General features: G+C 41.4%; 1 protein-coding gene across 5 annotated transcripts in view; it reads right to left on the bottom strand.

The window, feature by feature from the left end:
• Positions 1–23,624, bottom strand: part of LOC140201255 (transcriptional-regulating factor 1-like) — a 241,606-nt gene that overhangs the window by 88,385 nt on the left and 129,597 nt on the right. The gene's annotated exons all lie outside the window — the stretch shown is intronic.

Below are 23,624 nucleotides of genomic sequence, written 5' to 3'. Positions count from 1 at the left end.
CTGTTACACTTCACATGCCCTTGATCTCCTCAACAACTTTAAATTCCCTGCCCCTGACCGCCTCATCTTCACCATGGATGTCCGATACCTATACACATCTACCCTCCATCAAGAAGGTCTTAAAGCTCTCTGCTTCTTTTTCCCCAACAGAAGACCCAACCAGTGCCCTCCACCCACACCGTTCTCCATCTGGCAGCTAGTCTTCACCCTCAACAATTTCTCCTTTCACTCCTCCTGCTTTCTCCAGACTTAAGGGGTGGCCCCAGCTATGCCCGACTTTACACTGGCTAGGTAGAATAGTCCATATTCCTAGCCTTACATCGTAATGCTCTTCCTGTGCTATATTTATGACTGTATTGGTGCCTCTTCCACCATCTTCAAAGGGATCCTGCCACCAAACACATCTTTACTCTGCCCCCCACACTCTCTGCTTTCCATAGGGATCACTCCCTCCGTGATTCTTTGTCCATTCGTCCCCTCCCACTAAACCTCCCTCCTGGCACATACCCCTGCAAGTGACCAAAATGCAACACCTGCTCATTTACCTCCTCTCTTACCTCCATTCAGGGCACCAAACAGTCCTGCCAGGTGAGGTAACACTTCACCTGCATATCTATTGGGGTTATCTACTGTATCTGGTGCTCCTGATGAAACCTCCTCTATACTACTGGAACAGGATGTATGTAATTTGGGGGGGGGGGGGGGGGCGGTGACTTTGTCAACCACTCTGCTCCATCTGCCAACTGTGGAGTTTCCCAGTGGCCAATCGTTTTAATTCCTATCCCCATTCCAACACATCACTCCATAGCCTCCTCTTCTGCAATGATGAACCCATTCTCAGGGTGGAGAAGCAATGCCTCATATTCCATTTGGGTTGCCTCCAAACTGATGGCATGGACATCAATTTCTCCTTCCAGTAAAATTTCCCTTCCCCTTTCCTCTTATTCTATTCCTCCACTCTGGCCTCTTACCTGTTTTCCTCACCTGCCTATCCCTGGTGCTCTTCCTTCTTCCCTTTCTCCCATATTCCACTTTCCTCTTCTATAAGAATCCTTCTTCTCCAACCCTTTATTTTTCCCACCCAATTGGCTTCACCTATTGCCTTTGAGCTATTGCCCTCCCCCCACGTTACTACACTGCTCTTCCCCCTTCCTTCCAGTCTTGAACAAGGGTCTCAGCCCGAAACGTCAACTGTTTATTAATTTCTATGGATGCTGCCTGACCTGCTGAGTTCCTTTAACATTTTGTGTGTGTGGCATCATGAGGTAGTATTCAAGGGTTCATGGACCACTTGGAAAACTTACTGAAGAGAGGAAGAGGCTGTTCCTAAACGATTGTGTGTATATTCAGGCTCTTGTACATTCTCCCTGATGGTAATAATGAGAAGAGGACATATCCCAGATGGTGAGGGTCAAACTGACAACACCACTTTTTGAAAGTATCCTCAATGGTGGGGAGAAATGCCTATGATGGAGGCACAAAATGTAAGGTCTATATTTAGACCCATATTATCTTCTCTCTAATAGGCATCCGTTAGTCTCATGAGACTATGGATTTGCACCTTGAAGGTTTCCAGGGCGCAGGCCTGGGCAAGGTTGTATGGAAGACCAGCAATTGCCCATGCTGCAAGTCTCCCCTCTCTATGCCACCGATGTTGTCCAAGGGAAGGGCATTAGGACCCATACAGCTTGGCACTGGTGTTGTCACAGAGCAATGTGTGGTTAAGTGCCTTGCTCAAGGACACACACGCTGCCTCAGCCAAGGCTCAAACTAGTGACCTTCAAATCACTAAATGAATGCCTTAACCACTTGGTCACGTTTAATATCGTAAAATTTATCTAAACCATGTAACAGACACCCAAGTTTGTGATCCTCAACCAGAGATTACAGTAGAGTTTCCTCCCAATTTTATTAAATGCATGTACACAGAACTCTAAAATGGTAACTTTCTTTTTCCACAGATGCTGCCTGGTCTGCAGAGTATTTATAGCATTTTCCATTATTGGTTCAGCTTCTCTAACTTTGTAATTCTGTAACAGTAGTTGTGGCTCAGCCAGCAGCACAACTGATGCTAAAGACATTCCCAGCTTCATTTCAGGATAAAGACAAGTGCAAAGGTTTATGCTGCCACACAATGTAGCACCAACGGGCAGCTGTATCATCAGAAATGCCTACTTTGAGATCAAGCTGTACTAAAAACCTGTGTCAATCAACTGTCTAGAGTGTTAAGCGAGATCTTTAACCTCCTGCTTCGATAGTCTGAGGTACCCATCTGCTTCAAGCAGACTTCACCTATACTGGTGCCCAAGAAGAACATGGTAACCTGCCTCAATGACTATTGCCCAGTAGCATTTACATCCACAGCGATGAAGTGCTTTGAGAGGTTGATGATCTCAATTTCTGCCTGAGAATCAACTGAGATCCACTCCAATTTGCCTACTGGCTCAACAGGTCCAGAGCAGATATTATTTCATTGGCTCTTCACTCAACCCAAGGACATCTGGACAGCAAAGCTACATAAATGAGGACACTCTTTATCGACTGCAGCCTGGCGTTCAATAACATCATCCCCTCAAAACTAATTAATAAGCGTTAAGACCTTGGCTTTAATATCTCCTTGTACAGCAAGATCCTCACTTTCTTCACTTGCAGACCCCAGTCAGTTCAGATTGGCAACAACATCTCCTCCAGTCTCCATCAGCACAGGTGCACCACAAGACTATGAGCTTAGCCACCTGATCTACAACTTTGCACTTATGACTGTGTGGCTAAGCACAGCTCCAATGCCATATTCAAGTTTGCTGATGACACTACTGTCATAGGCTGAATCAAAGGTGATGATGAATCAGCACAGAGGAGGGAGTTTGAAAATCTAGCTGAGTGGTGCCATAACAATAATGTCAGTAAGACGAAGGAGCTGATTATTGACTTCAGCAGGAGGAATCTGAAGGTCTATGAGCCAGTCCTCTTGGTGTTACCATTTCGAAGGACCTGTTCTAGGACCAGCATGCAATTACATTGCAAGCATGGCAGTGCCTACTTCCTTAGGAGTGTGCAAAGATTCAGCGTGACATCTAAAACTTTGACAAATACAAATGCCCTTAATGGAAAATTCTACAATAAGTAGTGGATATAGCCCAGTCTATCACAGGTAAAGCCCTCATCACCAATGAGCACACCTACGTGAGTGATGTCACAGGAAAGCAGCATCCATCATCAGGGACCCCGCACCACCCAGGCCATGCTCTCTTCCTGCATCTGCCATCAGGAAGAAAGTACAGGAGCCTCAGGATTCTCACCACCAGGTTCAGGAACAGTTATTACCCCTCAACCATCAGGCATTTGAAACAAAGGAAATAACTTCACTTAACTTCTCTTGCCCCAGCACTGAAATGTCCCACAATCTATGGACTCACTGTAAAGGACTCTTCATTTTATGTCCTGAAATTTTATGGCTTGCTTATTAATTAATTAATTATTACTTTCTTTCTTTTTGTAATTACAGTTTGTTGCCTTTTGCACACTGGTTGAACGTCCTAGGTGGAGTGCTCTTTCATTGATTATTATTATTCTATTCTGGATTTATTGAGTATGCCCACAGAAAATAAACTCTGTGTTGTATATGGTGACATATCGACACTGATAATAAATTTACTTTAAGCTTTGAGGACTTGCTGACCTACTCCTACTCCTTTTCACCTGTTTCCAATTCATCCCTGGTGTCCCAGGAATATGCATTCCTTATCTAACACTCCAGGAAGCAGGTTTTCTACTGTCACCCTGTTGTTTCTGGGAACTTACAGTTTATAAATTATCTGCTACTTTTCCCATAATTTTTTTATTTAATGGCAATTCCTTACAGTAAAATATTCTCAAGAAAAGTTTTATCTGTAGGTATGCAAATGATTAATGCCTAAATTGATCAGGGATTTTTGCCAATCTGCAGGAACCTAATTATATGTTCCCAATATGATGGGTGGACCTGGCATGGAATTCCAAAATAGTCAACAAATGAGAGTGTTTTTCAAAAAGATTTAATAGACTACAAGTAGAAGCAGTAAGAGACCACTCAACCCCTGTCACTCTGTACGATCACAGCTGCTTTTTTGCCTCAGTGTCAGTCATACAGCACCAAAATAAATCTGTGGCCCACTGAGTCCACACCAAGCATTGAGTACCAATTTATATTCATTCCATTTTTATTCTCTCGTCATTTACACTACCTCACTATTTTTGCTCTCTTTTTACACTACTTATTTAATTTAATTGTTGGCACAAAACAATTTTCATGACATATACCAATGATATTCAACCTGAATCTGATTTCCCATCAATTTCTCCTCAAATTCCATCACTCACCTAAGCTCTAGGGGTAATTTATACAAAACAATTTATCTAACAACATCAGTGTCTTTTGGATGTGTAACACAATTAGAATACACAGAAGAAATCCATCCAGCTACAGGGAGAGATCAAAGTCCATACCAGCAGCACCAAAGGTCAGGATTGAATATGGGTCACTGGAATTGCAAAACAGCAGTTCCAATAGCTGTTCTAAACAATCTATCTCAGTTTTCAATCTGGAGATACAAGAGTCTCAGATGCTGGAATCTGGAGCAACAAACCATCTGCTGGTACATCTGTGAGGAGAAAGGATTTGTCACCTTTTCAGGTCAAAACTTTATTTCAGGACTGAGAGAGGAGAGGGGAAATATCCTGTCAAAAGAAACTATCTACCACCCACACATTTCACCCACCCCACCTGCCTTTCACATCTCCCCAATGGCTCTCTTTATATCCTTCCCAACCTATCAGATTTTAGCACTGTTTCAACAAGCCCTTTGCGTTCCTGCTTATCTCATCTTCACCCTCCCCTCCCCATAACCTGGCTCTGCTTCCTCCATTTTATGTATGGCTCCATCTATCATTGATGTGCCCCTTCTCCCAACTCCACCACTTCCCCTTTCCTATCCGGCTCAATCTGCCCACCATTCTTCACCACTCCCCAATCACCTCCAGGACACTCTTCACCACTCCCTCCTCTTCATACCATTCATCTCGCCTTCTCTGGTCTTCATGTTGATGAAGCATTTTAACTCAAAATGTTGACAATTCCTGCATTTCCACAGATGCTGCTGGACCTGCTGAGTTCCTCTGGTGGATTGTTTGTTGCTCAGCTTTGAATATTCTTAGCATCCACCACTTTCACATGCAAAACCCTAACATAAAAGTGGATAAATCCCACTGATCTGATGACCTACATACTTGGGTTTGGCTGTGAAGATCATAGATGCTGAACGTATTTTGAATGCAGAACCTCAAACACCCTACTGCAGTGCAGAGCCATAACGCTGGAGGTAGATAATGATCAGAACTAATTTACATGGGTTAATACACAGACTGCCAATTACACACAACATAATCCATCCAGCAAAAAATAATACAAGACCCAGTAAAGAGAAATGAAAACATTAAGAACCTTAATTAGCATTGCACCTTCCATAATCTCAGTAGTCCAAGAATGACACTAGTCACCTAGCTCTATTTAAGCAGAGTTACTAATAATGTTCACGTGAAGTCTGTAATCAACAATTAGATAAATTCAAGTAACTTAAAGATATGAAATTTAAGATAAAGCTAAAGTCATAAAAGATAACCATGAAATCACAGATGTTGTAAAAACCACTGGCTTCACTAATGTCCTGGGGTAAATAAATCTGCTGACCATTATCTGTATGTAACATCAGTCTGTGGCTAAGTCTTGATTGCCTCCTTCGCTCTGGAGCAAGTGGCAGACAAGAGGACAACGGGTATTAAAACTATCCAATGCATCACTGGCAGAAGCTACCCAGCATCAAGGACATACATACAAGAGAGGTGCCAGAAAAGGCCAGCAATATCACTAAGGATCCAACCAACCTGCTCATGGACTGCTTGCCCCACTCCCATCAAGGAAGAGGCTATGCAACATCAATACTTGGGCCATCAGACTCAAAAACAGTTATTTCTCCCAAGCCATCAGTCTGATCAACACCTCCACCCAATAGCCAACCCCATCACACCACACCATCCCCAATAATACTCCATCATCGTGTCAGCACCTTATGTACGGGTAATCTGTACTTCATGTAATTTTTTTATTTACACACAATCGTGCACATACACAAATCTTCTGTACTGTATTTATATTTATTTGTCTTTTCATTACGTTCTTTATACTTATTGTGTTTTTATTGCTGCATTGGATCCTGAGGAACTATCATTTTGATCTCGTTTACACTTGTGTACTGAAGAATGGGAATGAACAATCTTGAATAATGATGTCCTTGTACCTTATATATCCACCTCCCTCCACAGCAAGGTCAGGTGAATATACAATTGGTATAATTCAAAATAGTAAATGAAAAGAATCTCAATGGACAGAATCCAAATCATCTTTCAGAAAATGCTTTTTACAAGCACCAAAGGTCACAGAACATCCTGTGAGCAGGTATTCTATGGATGTGCATGCCCTTTCAGAATCAAAAGCACTTTATTGCCAGAATGTGAAACATAACAGAATTGATTGTGGTTCAATGTCAAGCATAAAACGCAAGATGATACCATAACATTCATTACTTTATTACAACTTCCAATCACCTTGAAATTGTTGACTCTTTTGACAGAGGAATGGGCCCAACATTATATAGGTGAGAATTTGGAGATTGTCCTCATGGCACCTTATTAAATGAAGCATTTCACAGGAAGAACTAAATTGCACAATTCGAAAGAGGGCACAGGGGTTTTCAAATGTGCTGATGTGATCTTAAAGCTGTTGATTCATATGGGATGCTTGGCTATTGGCATGCTGTACAAAAATCAGGAAATTAATGCTAAATCCTTATAAATTAATAAATTACTAGTTAAGTCTTCGCCTTAAAATTATCAGCCTAGGTAACTAGAAAATTTCCACTTTTAGTAGCTGACCAACTTATGTGCATTTGATGTCATTCATTACAATACTGAGGAGGCACAATTACTATTTAATATTTGATATTTGTGTATTTTATGATTTATGGACAAAATCAACTTATGAATACCTATAAAAACAGAGACCATTTGTTACCTATGCTTTGTAAAGTAAGGATATAAAACCTGATTATCAAAAAAGATGGGTATTACACTGGACTCCACACTGCAGCACCAGGTTAGGAATTCATATTTAACTGCAAAAAGACCCTGAAACTGGTATTATTATCAATATCCTCACAGCCCAAAGACAGTAAGAACAATAGGGCAACACAGTACCAACAGAAATATTCATCCTGCATCATTTGTCTGTGGTTTGTGGGTGAAGAATTACATTAATAAATCACAATTAGGAATTCAAGCTATTATGCTAAACCATCACCATCCAGCTTCTTGATCTTTTTAAACCTCATTCACTGATTCAAAAAGTTATCTACATCTTGCTGATTCCCAGCATGTGGTTCACCTACCCATGAGAATGAACACAATACCAGGGACACTCCTGTGGTTTGACCATAAAATCACACCTTTCATTCAGAAGAACCTGTAACCTCTTGAGCAGAAATGCTTCACATCAAAAAAAAACCAAAAGTAGTGAACTGTGACATATTAATTTCTTTTTTGTATGGTTTTGTTCTTAATACATAAACCAATGTATACATTTCTAACCTGAGCGTTTTCAAAAATTTATTTCTATGCACCACAGGCACTAAACACAAGTTAGAAGCAGCATTCACACTACTGACTTTCCACTTATATCCTGTATGGTTTACTTACCAATATTTAGAATTTGTAAGCAATACATTCAATTGTAAGCACTGACCCAGCTGGTGGCGTAGTGGCATCAGTGCCGGACTTTGGGACGAAAGGTCCCGAGTTCGAATCCAGCCGGCTCCCCTGCACATTTTCCATCTGTGCTGGGTTACGAGCTGGTCTCTTTGGAAACTCACCCAGCAGAAGGCACTGGCAAACCACTGCTGTAACTTGCCTCGTACGCGGTTCCCCACTACATCAGAGTCGCGGAGGGAAATCGTCCGCTAACCGGCGAAACTCCAGATGCACAGGTTGATAGATTCTTGATTAGTCAGGACATGAAGGTTATACAGGAAAAAGGCAGGTGATTGGGGCTGAGAGGGAAAATGGATCAGCCAAGGTTAAACAGTGGAGCAGACTCCATAAGACCATAATTAGGATAGGAGCAGGATTAAACCATTCAGCCCATCCAGTCTGCTGCGCCACTCCATCATGGATGATCCCAGATCCCACTCAACTCCATACACCTGCCTTCTCGCCATATCTTTTGATGCCCTGAGCAATCAGAAAATGATCAACTTTCACCTTAAATATACGCACGAATTTGGCCTCCACCACAGGCTGTGGCAGAGCATTCCACAAATTTACAACTCTCTAGCTAAAAAAATCCTCCTTACACCTGTTCTAAAGGACTGCCCCTCAAAGTTGAGGCTGCGCCCTCTAGTTCTGGATACGCTCATAATAAGAAATGTCCTCTCCACATCCACCCTATCTGGTCCTTTCAACACTTTGGTAAGTTTCAATGAGATCCCCAAGCATTCTTCTAAATTCGAGTACAGGCCCAAAACTGTCAAATTCTCCTCATATGTTAACCCCTTCATTCTCGGGATCATCCTCATGAACCTCCTCTGGACTCTCCCCAATGACAACATATCCTTTCTGAGATATAGGGCCCAAAACTGTTGATAATACTCAAAAAAGTGTGGCCTAACTATTGTCTTAAAAAAACTCAACATTATTTCCTTGCTTTTATACTCTATTGCCTTTGAAATAAATGCCAACATTGCATTTGCCTTTATTACCACAAACCCAACCTGTAAATTAACCTTCTGGGAGTCTTGCACGAGGACTCCTACGACTCTGCAGCTCTGATGTTTGAACCTTCTCTCCAATTAGATAATAGTTCACGCCATTGTTCCTTTTACCAAAATGCACTATTACACATTTCCCAACACCGTATTCCATCTGCCACTTTTTTGCCCATTCTTCCAATCTGTCTAAGTCCTGCTGCAATCGCATTGCTTTCTCAGCACTACCTACCCCTCCACCTATCCGTGTATCATCTGCAAACTTTGGCAAAAGGCCATCAATTCCATTATCTAAATCATTGACAAACAATGTGAAAAGCAGCAGTCCTAATATTGACCCCTGAGGAACACCACTAGTCACCAACAGCCAACCAGAAAAGGCCCCTTTTATTCCCACTCGCTGCCTCCTACCTATCAGCCATTCCGCTATCCATGCCAGTGTCTCTTATGTAATGACATATGATTTTATATTTTAAGCAGCCTCATGAGTGGTACCTTATCAAAAGCCTTCTGAAAATCTGAGTAAATGACATCCACTTCCTCTCCTTTGTCCACCCTGCTTGTTACTTCCTTGAGTAACAGATCTGCCAGGGAAGATTTCCCTTTACAGAAACTAAGCTGACTTTGACTTATTTTATCATTAGTCTCCAAGTATCTCGAAACATCATCTTTAAGAATAGACTCCAACACTTTCCCAACCACTGAGGTTAGGCTAACTGGTCTATAATTTCCTTTCTTTTGCTTCCTCCCTTCTTAAAGAGTGGAGTGACATTTGCAATCTTCCAGTCCTTTGGGACCATGCCAGAATCAAGTAATTCTTGAAAGATCATGACCAATGTATTTGTTATCTCTTCAGCAACCTCTCTCAGGACTCTGAGATGTAGTCCATCTGGCCCAGGTGACTAATCCACCTTAAGACCTTTGAGTATGTCTTGCACTTTTTCCTTTTGTAATAGCAATGGCACTCACTCCTGCTCCCTGATACTCACAGACCTCTGACGAACTGCTTGTGTCTTTCACGGTGAAGACAGATGTAAAGTACCATTGAAAATCATCTGTCATTTCTTTGTTCCCGCCCCCCCCCCCCCATTACTATCTCACCAGCATCATTTTCCAGTGGTCCAATAACAACCCTCACCTCCCTTTTATTCCTTATATAACTGAAAAAACTTAGTATCCTGCTTTATATTATTGGCTAGTCTGCCCTGATATTTCATCTTTTCCCTTCTTATAACTTTTTTAAGTTGCCTTTTGTTGGATTTTAAAAGCTTTCCAATCATTCGACTTCCCACTCAGTTTTGCTACCTTATATACCCTTTCTTTTGCTTTTATGCAGTCCTTAACTCCCTTTGTCAGCCATTTGAAAACTTCTTCCTCTGTGGGACTTATCTATCCTGCACTTTATGAATTATTCCCAGAAACTTCAATCATCTCTGCTCTGCTGTCATTCCCGCCAGTATCCTCCTCCAAATCACCTGGGCGAGTTCCTCTCTCATGCCTCTGTATTCTCTTTATTCCACTGCGATACAGATACATATGACTTATGCTTCTCCCTCTCAAACTGCAGTATGAATTCAATCATATTATAACTGTCTCCTAAGGGTTCCTTTACATTAAGCTCCCTAATAAGATCTGGGTTATTACACAACACCCAATCAAAGATAGCCTTTCCCCAAGTAGGCTCATGCACCTTTGTCACAGCATCACTCAACTTCAGAGGGGCAACAACAGGAGTTATGTGACAAACAGTTGGAGCTTGAAAGTCATACTATGGAAAAGAGGAAAACAGAATTGATTGCAAACCTCAGACTTGATTTCTTGTCTCAAAATCACATTTGCCAGAAAGACTTCAATAGGAATTCTATTTCATGGGCCTGAATAAACTCAATTTAACAGCACAAGCTTCACAATAGTTTGTAATTTTGAGAAGCTTTGTTTATCATGAAAAGACACTGCGAATTTAAAAACTGGCCTGCAAGAACTCATTTCAGGGAGGTAGCACCATCAATTTGCGAAAGACTTCCAGGAGAGGTGGAATGTCTGCAATAGAGTAGCTCCTTAGCAGCTAGCCAGCTAGTTTAAATAACATTAGCTATGCTAATGAACGAATGATACCTGTTAAACTCACCTCAACATGTCTTTTACAGTCTTAACCCACCATGGGCAATAGAAAAGTCACTGTTGCAAACAGTGCAGTGAGCAACACTGTCATTATTTTTGACCCCTATTAGGCAGGGGTACACTTTAGTGTAGTCTGGGGTGACGTACGTTTTATATATTTTTTTGGCACACTCTGCCATGGCGCACTCTCGCTCTCTCTCTCTCTCTCTCGTGGTCGCTTGCTTTCTCTCTTGCTCTCTTGCGCTCTTTCTCTCGCTCGCGCTCTGGCTTGCTTTCTCTCTTGCTCTCTCTCTCTCTCACTAGCTTTCTCTCTTGCTCTCTCGTGCTCTCTCTCTCTCGCTTTCTCTCTCGCTCTCTCTTGCTCTCTCGGTCGCGTGCTCTCGCGCGCTCTCGCTTGCTTTCTCTCTCGCGCGCTCTCGCTTGCTTTCTCTCTCGCGCGCTCTCGCTTGCTTTCTCTCTCGCGCGCTTTCTCTCACTCACTCTCAAAAAAATTGATTTCCGTGATATTGTATATAATTTGCGGGCATCAGCAAGCCACTATTCATATGCGGGAGACTCCCGGAACTTCCGGGAGAGGTGGGATATCCGTAAGATGCTCACTGAAGGCACAACAGTGACAGTCTGCAGCAAGTGCAAGATGCTCTAGCCTGGGCCCAAACAGTAAGAATATCTATTTGAGAAAGATGACAAGCTCCCACAGCAGTGAAATTGGACTCCACTTACAGCTACCATCTTCAGGAAAGAGTGAGAAACGGGAGAAAGTGGGAAAAGGGAAGAGTAACTGCAAGCTCAGGTGAAAGAATAATCAATGCGTAATTATGTACACACAACGCAAAATTTTTATTTGGACATTTGAAAAGTACACATTGCACACACAAGGCAGAAAGTACACCAGTTGGAAATGTTTTTGGAACCATGAAGAGTTAAAAGAACGATGGAAATCAAAGTTTCAAGCTGCTTTTTTAAAAAAATGGCTGAAAAAATTAATTTAGTAAATGCATACTAAACTTTCACTTTAGTGTTGCCTATTATCTAAAGTAACATAGTAATAGGCACTATTTCCATCAATAGGATGTTTGAACTCAAAATTATGTTTCGCACATGAAGAAACACATGATTGATCTTCACCATTATTATGGCTACATACAAAATTTTTCACGAAAGCTCTCTAAATGTTCCTTGAACCTTGGTGGCCATTCCCTTTAAACCAAGGCCCACAACGCCTACACACGTGAATCCTCCAGGAAGGGTGACTGAAAATCACTGGAATCCATCAAAACTAAATGGGGCACTGGATTTGCCAAACCCAAGATTAGTTATTCAGTTAAGCTGACAATCAAAGTAATGCCACTTGCCACATTCATTCCCAAACATCACAGCAATGTGAAGGGGATATGCAAGGTTAAATGCAGAGTCTGAATTACATAGTTCTAATGTCAGCTTTGCAAAATAAATCTTCCTTTGCCTTTGAGTCCACTTAAATAATAGGACAAATAAAATTACAATGACTGATAGCAGTAAGGTCTCATCCAACCATCAGTCTATTACTATGATTATGAGCATCATAAGAGCAAAGATGGCAGAGATAAGCAGCAACTCTGCATGCAGCTTTGACACGAATCATCAAATATTTCCATTTAGGACTACTACAGTATGGGGTGTATGGGGTGTCAGGGAGGAGTAGCACCTCTGGTGGGGGAACATGTCGCATCCTTTTCAAGGTGGTTAGTCCACCTTTGGTCCCCACCTGGTACACAGCTCTCACCTGTGGCCCCCTGTAGCTGTTTGCATGCGACAGCGGTCACACCCTGGGCAATGGCTTCGACAAGCCAGCTAAACCAGGTGAGGATAGCCGACAGGTCTCAAACCCTCGGTGAGATAGGGAGTTATCATTCCCAGCATGTGAAGACAGACTCCAGTGGATTGAGCAGACGAGACCAATGGAAGGTCCAACGGTCAAGGCGGCGGTCTCTGCAAGCGTCGTGGAACGTGTAGAGCACGACAAGACACAAGAGACGTCCTGGTCATCCACTGCGCCTATTCCCATCTCCAGCCGTTTCGACTCTGTCTTGCCACTGGATCCAGATGGGAATTGGGAAGAGAGAGTGAGGCTGATGCTGCACAACTCTCCCTCACTTAAATCCAAACCACGCGCTAGTCTCGACACCATCAAATGGTGTCAAGGTCCTCATTGACGTCGATGATGGATGAACACTACAGCTGAAATGCACCATCACAGCCATGTATACTTCAGTAAGCAACTTTGTTTTAAGACATTTGAAAAAATCTATTGATCCTCAAAATCAATGGACCTGGTCGGCAGACTCAGGTCGTGAATGCAGCTCCTTTAAGAAAATGGAAGCAGGGAAGGTGTGCTGGGCTGCGGGTACCATTGATACAATAAGTCCTCCAGCCTGAGCAAGGACCTGGACTCTCTGCAATTTGCCGATTGCCACAGCAGGTTTACATTAGATGGCCATAGATTATTTCAACAATAGTAACACCTAAGTCATTAGTTTATTGATTACAGCTCAGCATGCAACACCATCATACTAATCAGCCAGCTCCAAAACCCGAGCCTCTGTACCTCTCTCTGAAACTGGACCCTTGACTTCCTCACCGGGAGACCACAGTCAGTGCCAATCAGAAATACCATCTCCTCCTCACTGACAATCAACACTGGTGCACCTCAAGGATACATCATTAGCCCAATGCACTACTCTCTCTACACCCATGATGGTGTGGCTAGGCACCATCTTGGACCAGCAGCCAATCGAAACATCAGAAGTTTGGAGAGGAGAGGACTTCAATCAGGTTCACCACTAGAGGATAGAAGGCCGCGCAAGAGCTTTGATGAGCAGCCAATTGCCATTTGGGGGGAGAAAAAGCACGAGAAATTCTGCAGATGATTGAAATCTGAAACAACACACACAAAACGCTAGAGGAAATCAGCAAGTCAGGCAGCATGCATGGCGATCTACAATCAGTCAACGTTTCGGGCTGAGACCCTTCTTCAGCACTGAATAGAAAGGAGGAAGATGCCAGAACAAAAAGGTTGGGGAAGAAGGATAGCTGGAAGGGGCTAGGTGAAGCTGTGTAGGCAGGAAAGATAAAGAGCTGGAGAGGAAGGAATCTGATAGGAAAGGAGAGCGGACCACAGAAGAAAAGGAAGGAGCGGGTTGGAGGAACCAGGGGAGCTGATAGGCAGGTGCAAAAAGGCAAGAGGCTACAGTGGAGAATATTAGAATCTGGGGAAGGGAATAAAAAAAGAGAAAACGAGAAGAGCACAAGGAGAAATCAATATCCATGTCATCAAGTTGGAGGTTACCCAGACGGAATACGATGTGTTGCTCCTCCATCCTGAGGATGGCCTCATCGTGGCACAAAAGGAGACCAAGGACTTAAAAGTCGGAACAGGAATGGGAATGGGAATTAAAACATTTAGCCACCAGGAAGTTCCGCTTTTGGCAGATGGGGTGGAGATGCTCGACGAAGCAATTCATCAATTTACAATAGGTCTCATCAATATAGAGGAGGCTGCATTGAGAGTACCGCACACGATAGACAACCCCAGCATATTCACAGGTGAAGTGCTGCCTCATCTGGAAGGACTGTTAGGAGCCCTGAATAGATGTGAGGAAGGAGGTGAATTGGAAATAAAACATGGCTAATTTGCAATGCTGCATAATCATACATAACTAACTGCAATGATAAAGCACAAAATTCAACATTAGCCTTAGCACATGAAGTTTTTAATAACCACAACTGGCACTGAAAGTTAGAGAAAGTAAGAATTATACTTTATCAGGCAGGATTCCTTCTAATCAGCCGCCATGTTTTCAATGGAAAATTAATTAATTGGAACTATCACAACTGTTCAATTAAAGAAACACAGCCTGTTTCTAAATGCTCTTTCTTTGGCAGTTCCTGGGCTCATGATGCACAGAGCTACGGCTTAAAATTCGATCATTTTTCAGAAACCTTCAATCTACCTAGTGTCTAAAGGGGAAGGGGTGAAAGCATATCTTACCTACTTCTATTCCCACCAACTTTCTCTTATTTCATTGAGACAAATAATTCTCCAAAAGGGGACTCAAGTAAAATGTCTACTGAGGAAACATTCCTCCAGCCATATTTGAGGAAATAAGCAAATACAAACGTTGGGTGATATATTGTCCATCAGCTAATAGGAAAATACTTCAATGTGATGCAAGCGTTCCCAGATCACACGATCAATATGGAATTTACATGGTTGAAAACTACAGGAGAAATCCACAATCTACCATGCCAAAATCCTTCAACAGTATTTTTAAACATTTGGTGCAATGAGATTCATCCATATTCACAGAGAAAATCAATTATATAACTCACATTGCTTTAGAATAGGATGTACTTAATGCTCTTCATCAGACAACTGTGGAAACCAAGTTATTGGGTATTCTTAAAGCAGAGGTTGATAGGTTTTAGACCAATAAGGGCATCAAAAGTTACAGGGAGAAGGCGGAAGAATGGAAAAATAAATCATTCATGAGTGAATGGTGGAGCAGACATGATGGGCCAAATGGCCAAATTCTGCTCCTTATGGCTGTCTTCTGGTCTTTTTATGACAGTGCAAACTATGTCACAAAAGCAAATTTGTGTCATTTTTGATGCTTATCCATTGCTCTTTGTTGGATAGTGTTTGACTTCTCACAATCTAGCAAGTAGGTTGACTCATAACAGAAATGCTATATGCCGCGTCAAGCAAAAAGTACTCCAAGTTGAAGCAATTCTCCATCCTTGGCGAAATTCATTTACTGGCTATTTAAATTGTCAATAGGTATTTTTTTCTTTTGCTCAGCAGTGTGGATTTATAGCATTTTTTCCAAATTTCTACATGATCAGCTTGAGTACCTCAAGGTTTATTTCCACTATTATTTTAATTTAGAAAGTGACTCATGCCAAAGCCAGCAAAATACACTGAGTTAAGTGTCTCAAAAACTCATTGCAAAGGTGGCAAATGAGCCAAATTTCTTCAGCTATACACTAATATGAGATGACCCATGGATACAGAGTGCACAGAGTATACACTTGTGCATATGACAATAAACTCAACTTCATATTTTGAAAGCTGTTTATAAAATACACATTATTTATTTCAAACTTTCATGTCTATGGAGAAAACCTTCTCATTACCTCTCCAGCACAAATCTAATCAATGCTGTTATCCCATCCAATTTCAGGCAACGAGTGAGCAAGAATTCCTCTTTCAACCCAAACACTAAGTGGATCGACCTTGATAATTCAACTAAAACCTCAACTGAACATGCAGCCCCAAAACTGCTCATCACCAAGTTACATTCATATTCAAGATGCTTCTGCCAATTAAATTTCAGGTTGTAAATCTCCAACCTAATTATGAAAATCCTGTGCAACCTGAGAGTAAACAAGTGGAGTATACATTCCACTCTGCTGCCCTGCTACAATTAGCAAAGTAAAAACGCAGCTCAGATATTAGCAACGGTTTTATTCTTCATGCCATACTCCACAGACAGTCCAATAAATTCCCACGCTTTATAATACATTGATTCTCAAAGTTTACCTGTGTAAAATCTTCACATTTGTGAAATCACCATGCATTCTGGTTTTATGCACCTTTCTCATGTGAGACGGGTAGAATTATTTCTGCTGTGAACAACCTGAAAGAATATGCTGTAGCGCACCAGTCTCCCAACTTGAGGATTGAAGATTCAATCAAAGGAAGAATCCAAATGCAGCTTGCCCTGCCATACACTTGGCATCAACTGGCTTTGGAGTATTATTGTTTTGAGTAATCAGGCTACCTCTCTGCTGACTGAAGGTAGTTGCTTAGTGACAAATGGTTCCCATGACAATGCAAAAAATGGGGTAAATAACTGTTATAAAACACAAATCATAAACCTACTAACCCATTTAATTAAACAATTAAACCATTCAATAAGCTAATTCTACCAAATAATTTTATTATTCAATAACATATTTTGTTTTTAGGGTTTTCTGATGATCTCTTTTTAAAGCATTTGGAGAAGGTTGTACTAACCATGTGAAATTAATTTTCCTCATTCTTAGTTGCTTCTCATTTTCCCTTCAAAATGTTTGCTTTTATTAATACTAATTTCAACTAAAATAGAATGATGAGATTTTTCCATGGAATCTATGAAGATCTTAAAATGTGATCTTGTAGATTCAACTGTAAACTAAAAAGATTGAAGGTAGAAGAGGAAAAGGTCATTCTACAGTTCAAATAAACTCCAGATAAAATGTCAAAGAGCTTCATCACTCCATAAACTCAAGAGATTCCCTCACTTCGACACCCACATAAAAATTTGCTGTTTTAATATTTTCCTATCAAATGTGCATACCTGTATAACTTCAGGCCTTCTTGTCCAAAACCAAATTCAATTCTTTAGTTAGGCAAAATATTCTCAGGAAGTGCATACAAAGACACAATTTAGGAACAGAAATGAGCCACCTGGACCCACAAGCCTAATCCACATTCAGTAAGATTATTAATGATCTGACTGCAACTTCAACTCCTCATTCCCTCCTTATGCCTCTTTACTTACTGTACCTATTTCGTCCAATAAAGAAATTCAAAGACTCTGCCTACAGTACTCTGTCTGGAAGAGCGTTTCATACACTCAATTTTGTCTTAACGGGACAACTGCTTACTTCTGAACAATAAGTGCTGGTTCTAGATTCTCCCACATGATGAAAATCCTCTTCAGATCCATGTCATGACCCCTTAGAACCGTGAATATTTCACTCAAGTTCCCTGGACTTTTCTGAACACAAGTAGATAAAAGCCCAACTCTTCCTCATAAAACAACTTGCCCCTTTCAAGTACAAGCCCAAGTAAACCTTCTCTTATCTACTTCCAATATATTAACATCCTTACTATCATAAGGAGGCCAACAGCAAACACAAGACTCCACATGCTGCTTCACCAACACCCAAAATAACAAGTTAAATTACTTTGCAATACACTGCCCTCATAATAAACAGTAATATCCTAAGGTTTTCTGAATTTCTTGCTGTATCTTGTGTATATCTTGTCACTAGAACATCTATAGACCTCTGCAACTTAAAGCTCTACAATCTTTTACCATGTAATATGCTTCTTCCTGCCAAAATGAATATATTCCTGCCAAAATGAATATATTTTCCTGGTTCTATTATGCTCCATCTGCAAAACCCTTGTATCCTATTCATAGGCTAGGTTTATAACAGCAATGATGCCTTCAGATCCTTCATTCAAGTCACTTACAAAATTATAAAAGTTTGATGCCTCAGCATGTCTTTGGGGACCACTACCTTACATTCTGTCAACTGAGAAAAGTTAATTAATCCCAACTTTCAGCATTTTACTGGATGATCTTCCATCCACTCTGATGTGTTAGCTCTTACACTATGATCTTCTGTAATTACTTTTGGGACTTCAGCAGCTTTATCAAATGCTTTGTGAAAATCTATTGTGAAAATTGATATAAATTCTCTTTATTTGCAGCGGGTTAGTTTTTAAAAAAAAATTCTAATAAATAAGTTCAACGTAATTTCTCTTCAACAAAACCAATCAAATGTTTGCCAATTTCTTTGCCATAACGTCTCTAATAAAAGTTAGAAACATTTTCCCTACAGCATATGTTAAAGTTAGCTGGTTTGCAGCTTCCTCTCTCTTTTTCAATAAACAAACTACAATAGCTCTTTTCGAATCTTACAGAAACAACGCAAAATTTAAGGGATTTTAGGAAATTAAATCCATTTCCTTAGCTACTAAAGAAACTAAGATGTTGATTGTCTACATCTGGAACTCAACAGCCTATAACTCCCACAATTTGCTCAGTATGACGGCACTGCTGAATGTAATTTTCCCAACTTCTTCCTTCTCTTCAAATTACCAGTTTACATATATCATTGCGACATTATTTGCATCCTCTCTAGTGAAGACTGAAGTAAAATACCTGCTTAATTAATCTGCCATCTATGATCAATTCTTCAGACTCAGTTTCTAAAGAACAAAGTCATGCTTGGCTACCTCTTTTTTCAAGTAGTTACAGAAATTCTTATCATCCAGTAACAAGCCATTGTTCAAGTTCCCCAAAAGCACCACTAAGACTATGAAGAGAACCACTTAAATTTCTCATCATCGCTTAATGGGTTTGCAAAGGTCAAGAAGGGAGCTACAAAAACCCAGAGGTTGAACAGCTAAAATCTTATAATAAAGGTTTCCTTTCCTATACTACAGAAGCAAGGGAAAAGGGATTTGAGGCAGCTTAATGTTGATTAACATAATTAGATCACACAGGGAAAGATTAAAACATCAAGTTACCAATATTTCAGAAAGAATCTGATATTGGCACAACAGATCCAATAGAAACTGGAAAAAAAGCTGTACCACCAGTGAAAATAGACTGCAAGATTGATATAAAAAGTCTTAACCTGCAGACACACATGAACAGGTAAAAACAAAGATGTTAATTGAGGAGTTATTTAGTGACCTGATTGTAGATTGGAAGTCCATTGCTAAGGTTGGGAACATATGTGCACGCTAAGAATGACTACACTTCAAATTGCACTTTACGATGCCCTAAATGAATGACATTTTTTCTCTCCCTCAGCACAAATCTAAATGAAAGATTAATCATCGCTGACGTTAAGTGTCGTGGCGTATGATGTGGGCGATCATGGCCCTTCTATGACCATGACTGCTCCTGGCAAATTTTAGCAACAGAAGTGGTTTGCCATTGCCTTCCTCTGGGCCACATCTTTACAAGGTGGTAATCTCCAGATTACACCCAATGCCACGAGCTAGGGGAGGTCAGAACAGGAAGATAGCACAGATGAATGAGTGGATGGTGCAGGGGGTAGGGTTTGAAGTTCTTGGATCAATGGAACTTCTTCTGGGGAAGAAGTGACCTATACAAGTGGGACAGGTTGCACCTGAACTGGAGGGGAGCCAATATTGTGGGAGGGAGATGAGCTAATGCTTTGGAGAGGATTTAAACTAGATTTGTAGGGGGTGGGAACCAAAATGAAGGGGCAGAGGATGGGGTGGTTGGTGCACAAGTAGAGACAGCTTGTAGTGAGTTTGTGAGGAGGATAAGCAGATGATAGAGCAAAGATGCACTCAGCTAGATGGCTTGAGATGTGTCTATTTTAATGCAAGGAGTATCATAAACAAGGCAGATGAACTTAGAGCACAGATCAATACATGGAACTATGATGTTGTGACCATTACACAGACTTTGATGCCTCAGGGGCAGAAATGGCTGCTGAGTGTGCCGAGCTTTAGATGTTTTAAAAGGACAGGGAGGGAGGCAAAAAAGGTGAAGGAGTGGCATTGCTAATCAGGAATAGTATCACAGCTGCAGCAAAGGAGGAAGTCATGGAGGGAATGTCTACTGAGTCATCATGGGTGGAAGTCAGAAACAGGAAGAGGGAAATAATTCTACTGGGTGCTTTAATAGACCGCCCAGTAGTAACAGAGACATCGAGGAGCAGATAGGGAGGCAGATTCTGGAACAGTGCAATAATAATAGGGTTGTTGTGACGGGTGATTTAACTTTCTTAATATTGACTGGCATCTCCTTAGAGCAAAGGGTTTAGATAGGGTGGAGTTTGTTAGATATATTCAGGAAGGTTGCCTGATGCAATATGTAGATAAGCTAACTGGAGGAGAGGCTGTACTTAATCTGGTATTGGGAAATGAATCTGGTCAGGTGTCAGATCTCTCGGTGGGAGTGCATTTTGGAGGTAGTGATCACAACTCTATCTTTACCATAGCGCTAGAGAAGGATTGGGCAGACAATCTGGGAAAACATTTAATTGGGGTAGGGGGAAATATGATGCTATTAGGCAAGAACTTGGAAATACAAAATTGGGAGCAGATGTTCTCAAGGGAATGCACAGCAGAAATGTGGCAAATGTTCAGGGAACATTTGCATGGCATTCTGCATAGATATGTTCCATTGAGGCCGGGAAAGGATGGTGAAGTAAAAGAGCATGGTGTACAAAGGATGTAGAAAATCTAGTTAAGAAGAAAAGCTTACAATAAGGTTCAAGAAAGTAGATACTGTTAGAGCTATAGAAAATTACAAGGGAGTCAGGAAGGAGCTTGAGAATGAAATTAGGAGAGCTAGAAAGGGCCATGAGAAGCCCTTGGCAAGCAGGATTAAAGAAAACCCCAAGGCATTCTACAAGTATGTGAAAAGCAAGAGGATAAATCAATTGAGAATAGGACCAATCAAGTGCGATAGTGGAAACGTGCATGGAGCTGCAGGAGGTAGCAGAGATACCTAATGAATACTTTGCTTCAGTATTCACCAGTCAAAAGGACTTTGGCAATTGTGAGGATGACTTACAGTGGACTGAAATGCTTGAGTGTATAGACATTAAGAAAGAGGATGTGCTGTAGCTGTTGAAAGGTATTAAGTTAGATAAGTCGCCGGGACTGGACGAGATATACCCCAAGCTACCGTGGGAAACAACGGAGGAGGTTGCTGAGCCTCTGGCGATGATCATTGCATCATCAATAGGGACAGCAGAAGTACCAGAGGATTGGAAGGCTGCAAATGTTGTTCCCTTGTTCAAGAAAGGGAGTAGAGATAACACAGGAAATTAAAGACCAGTGAGTTTTACTTCAGTGGTGGGCAAGTTGTTGGAGATCCTGACAGGTAGGAATTATGAGCATTTGGAGAGACATAATCTGATTAGGGATAGTTAGCATGGCTTTGTCAAGAGCAGGCCATGCCTTACGAACTTGATTGAATTCTTTGAGGATGAAACAAAACACATTGATGAAGGTAAAGCAGTGGATGTAGTGTATATGGATTTCAGTAAGGGTTTATACAAGGTTCCCCATGCAAGGCTCATTCAGAAAGTAATGAGGCAAGGGATCCACGGAAACCTTGCTTTGTGGATCCAGAAATGGCTTGCCCACAGAAAGCAGGTGGTTGTGGATGGTTTGTATTCTGCATGGAGTCGGTGACCAGTGGTGTCCTGCAGGGATCTGCCCTGGGACCCCTCCTCTTTGTGATTTTTATAAATGACCTGGATAAAGAAGTAGAAGGGTGAATTAGTAAGTTTGCTGGTGACACAAAAGTTGGGGGTGTTGTGGATAGTCTGGAGGGTTTCAGAGGTTACACAGTGACATCAATAGGATGCCAAATTGGGCTGAGAAGCAGCAGACGGACTTCAACACAGATAAATGTGAAACAGTTCATTTCGGAAGATCAAATTTGAAGTCAGAATATAATATTAGTGCTAAGACTCTTTCTTGGCAGTGTGGAAGATCAGTGAGATCTTGAAACCTGTGTCCATAGGACACTCAAAAGCTGCTGCGAAGGTTGAGAGTGTTGTTAAGAAGGCATATGGTGTGAGGGACTGAGTTCAAGAGCCGTGAGGTAATGTTACAGCTATATAAGACCTTAATTAGATCCCACTTGGAATACTGAGTTCAGTTCTGGTTACCTCATTACAGGAAGGATGTGGATACTATACAGAGAGTGCAAAGGAGATTTACAAGGATGTTGCCTGGATTGGAGAGCATGCCTTATGAAAATAGGTTGAGTGAACTTGGCCTTTCCTCCTTGGAGTGATGGAGGATGAGAGGCGACCTGATAGAGGTGTATAAGGTGATGAGAATCATTAATCGTGTGGATAGCCAGAGGCTTTTTCCTAGGGCTGAAATGGCGATCATGAGGGGCCATCATTTCAAGGTACTTGGAAGTAGGGAGATGTCAGAGGTACGTTCTTCACACAGAGAGTAGTGGGCGTATGGAATGCACTGCCAGCGACAGTGATAGAGGCAGTTACTATAGGGTTTTTTTTAAAAAGAGACTCTTAGGTAGGTATATGGAGCTTAGAAAAATAGAGGGCTATGCAGTGGGGAAATTCTGGGCAGTTTCTAGAGTAGGTTACATGGTTGGTACAACATTGTGGGCCAAAATGTTTGTAATGTTCTGTAGATTTCTAGAAAAAGACGGGTGACCCCAGCCATTATCAATACTCTTCAGACATTGTCTGCCTGGTGGTCAGTGGTCACATAACCAGGGCATGTGATATGTACCAGCTGCTCATACAACCATCCACCACCTGCTCCTACGGCTTCATGAGGGTGGGGGGGCTAAGCAGGTGCTACACCTTGGCCAAGGGTGACCGAGAGAAGGCACGCCTTACACCTCCTTTAGTTAAGGCATATCTCTACCACACCACCCAAAATATAGATTAGCATCTCAGTAATACAAGAGACGATCTGGCTAGGGCATCACTTACATCCCAGTGCCAGAAACAGTAAAGCACAATGACAGAAATAATGCAGTTAAGAATTAGGAAAATTTGCCAAAGGTACAAATATTAATACAGGTTGACCTTCACTAATCCGACTACCTGTAACCCGGTTCCTTCGATAATCCGGCACTGATTATGCTTAATGTGATCCTTCTGTAATTCAGCATTTTCACTAATCCGGCACTCCTCAGGTCCCAATGGTGCTAGAATAGTGAAGGTCGACCTGTAGCAATATACTGTTTTGCGATATACCTACACATATTTACAAAGGAAAATGAAGAAAAAATTTTTATTTTGGCTATGGAATATTATTACTAATACTTCCATTGCAATGACCACAACATTACA

The sequence above is a fragment of the Mobula birostris genome, chromosome 8, assembly GCF_030028105.1.
Source record: "Mobula birostris isolate sMobBir1 chromosome 8, sMobBir1.hap1, whole genome shotgun sequence".
In the NCBI taxonomy this organism is placed as follows: Eukaryota; Metazoa; Chordata; class Chondrichthyes; order Myliobatiformes; family Myliobatidae; genus Mobula; species Mobula birostris.
This window is presented reverse-complemented; position numbering and strand designations above follow the sequence as displayed.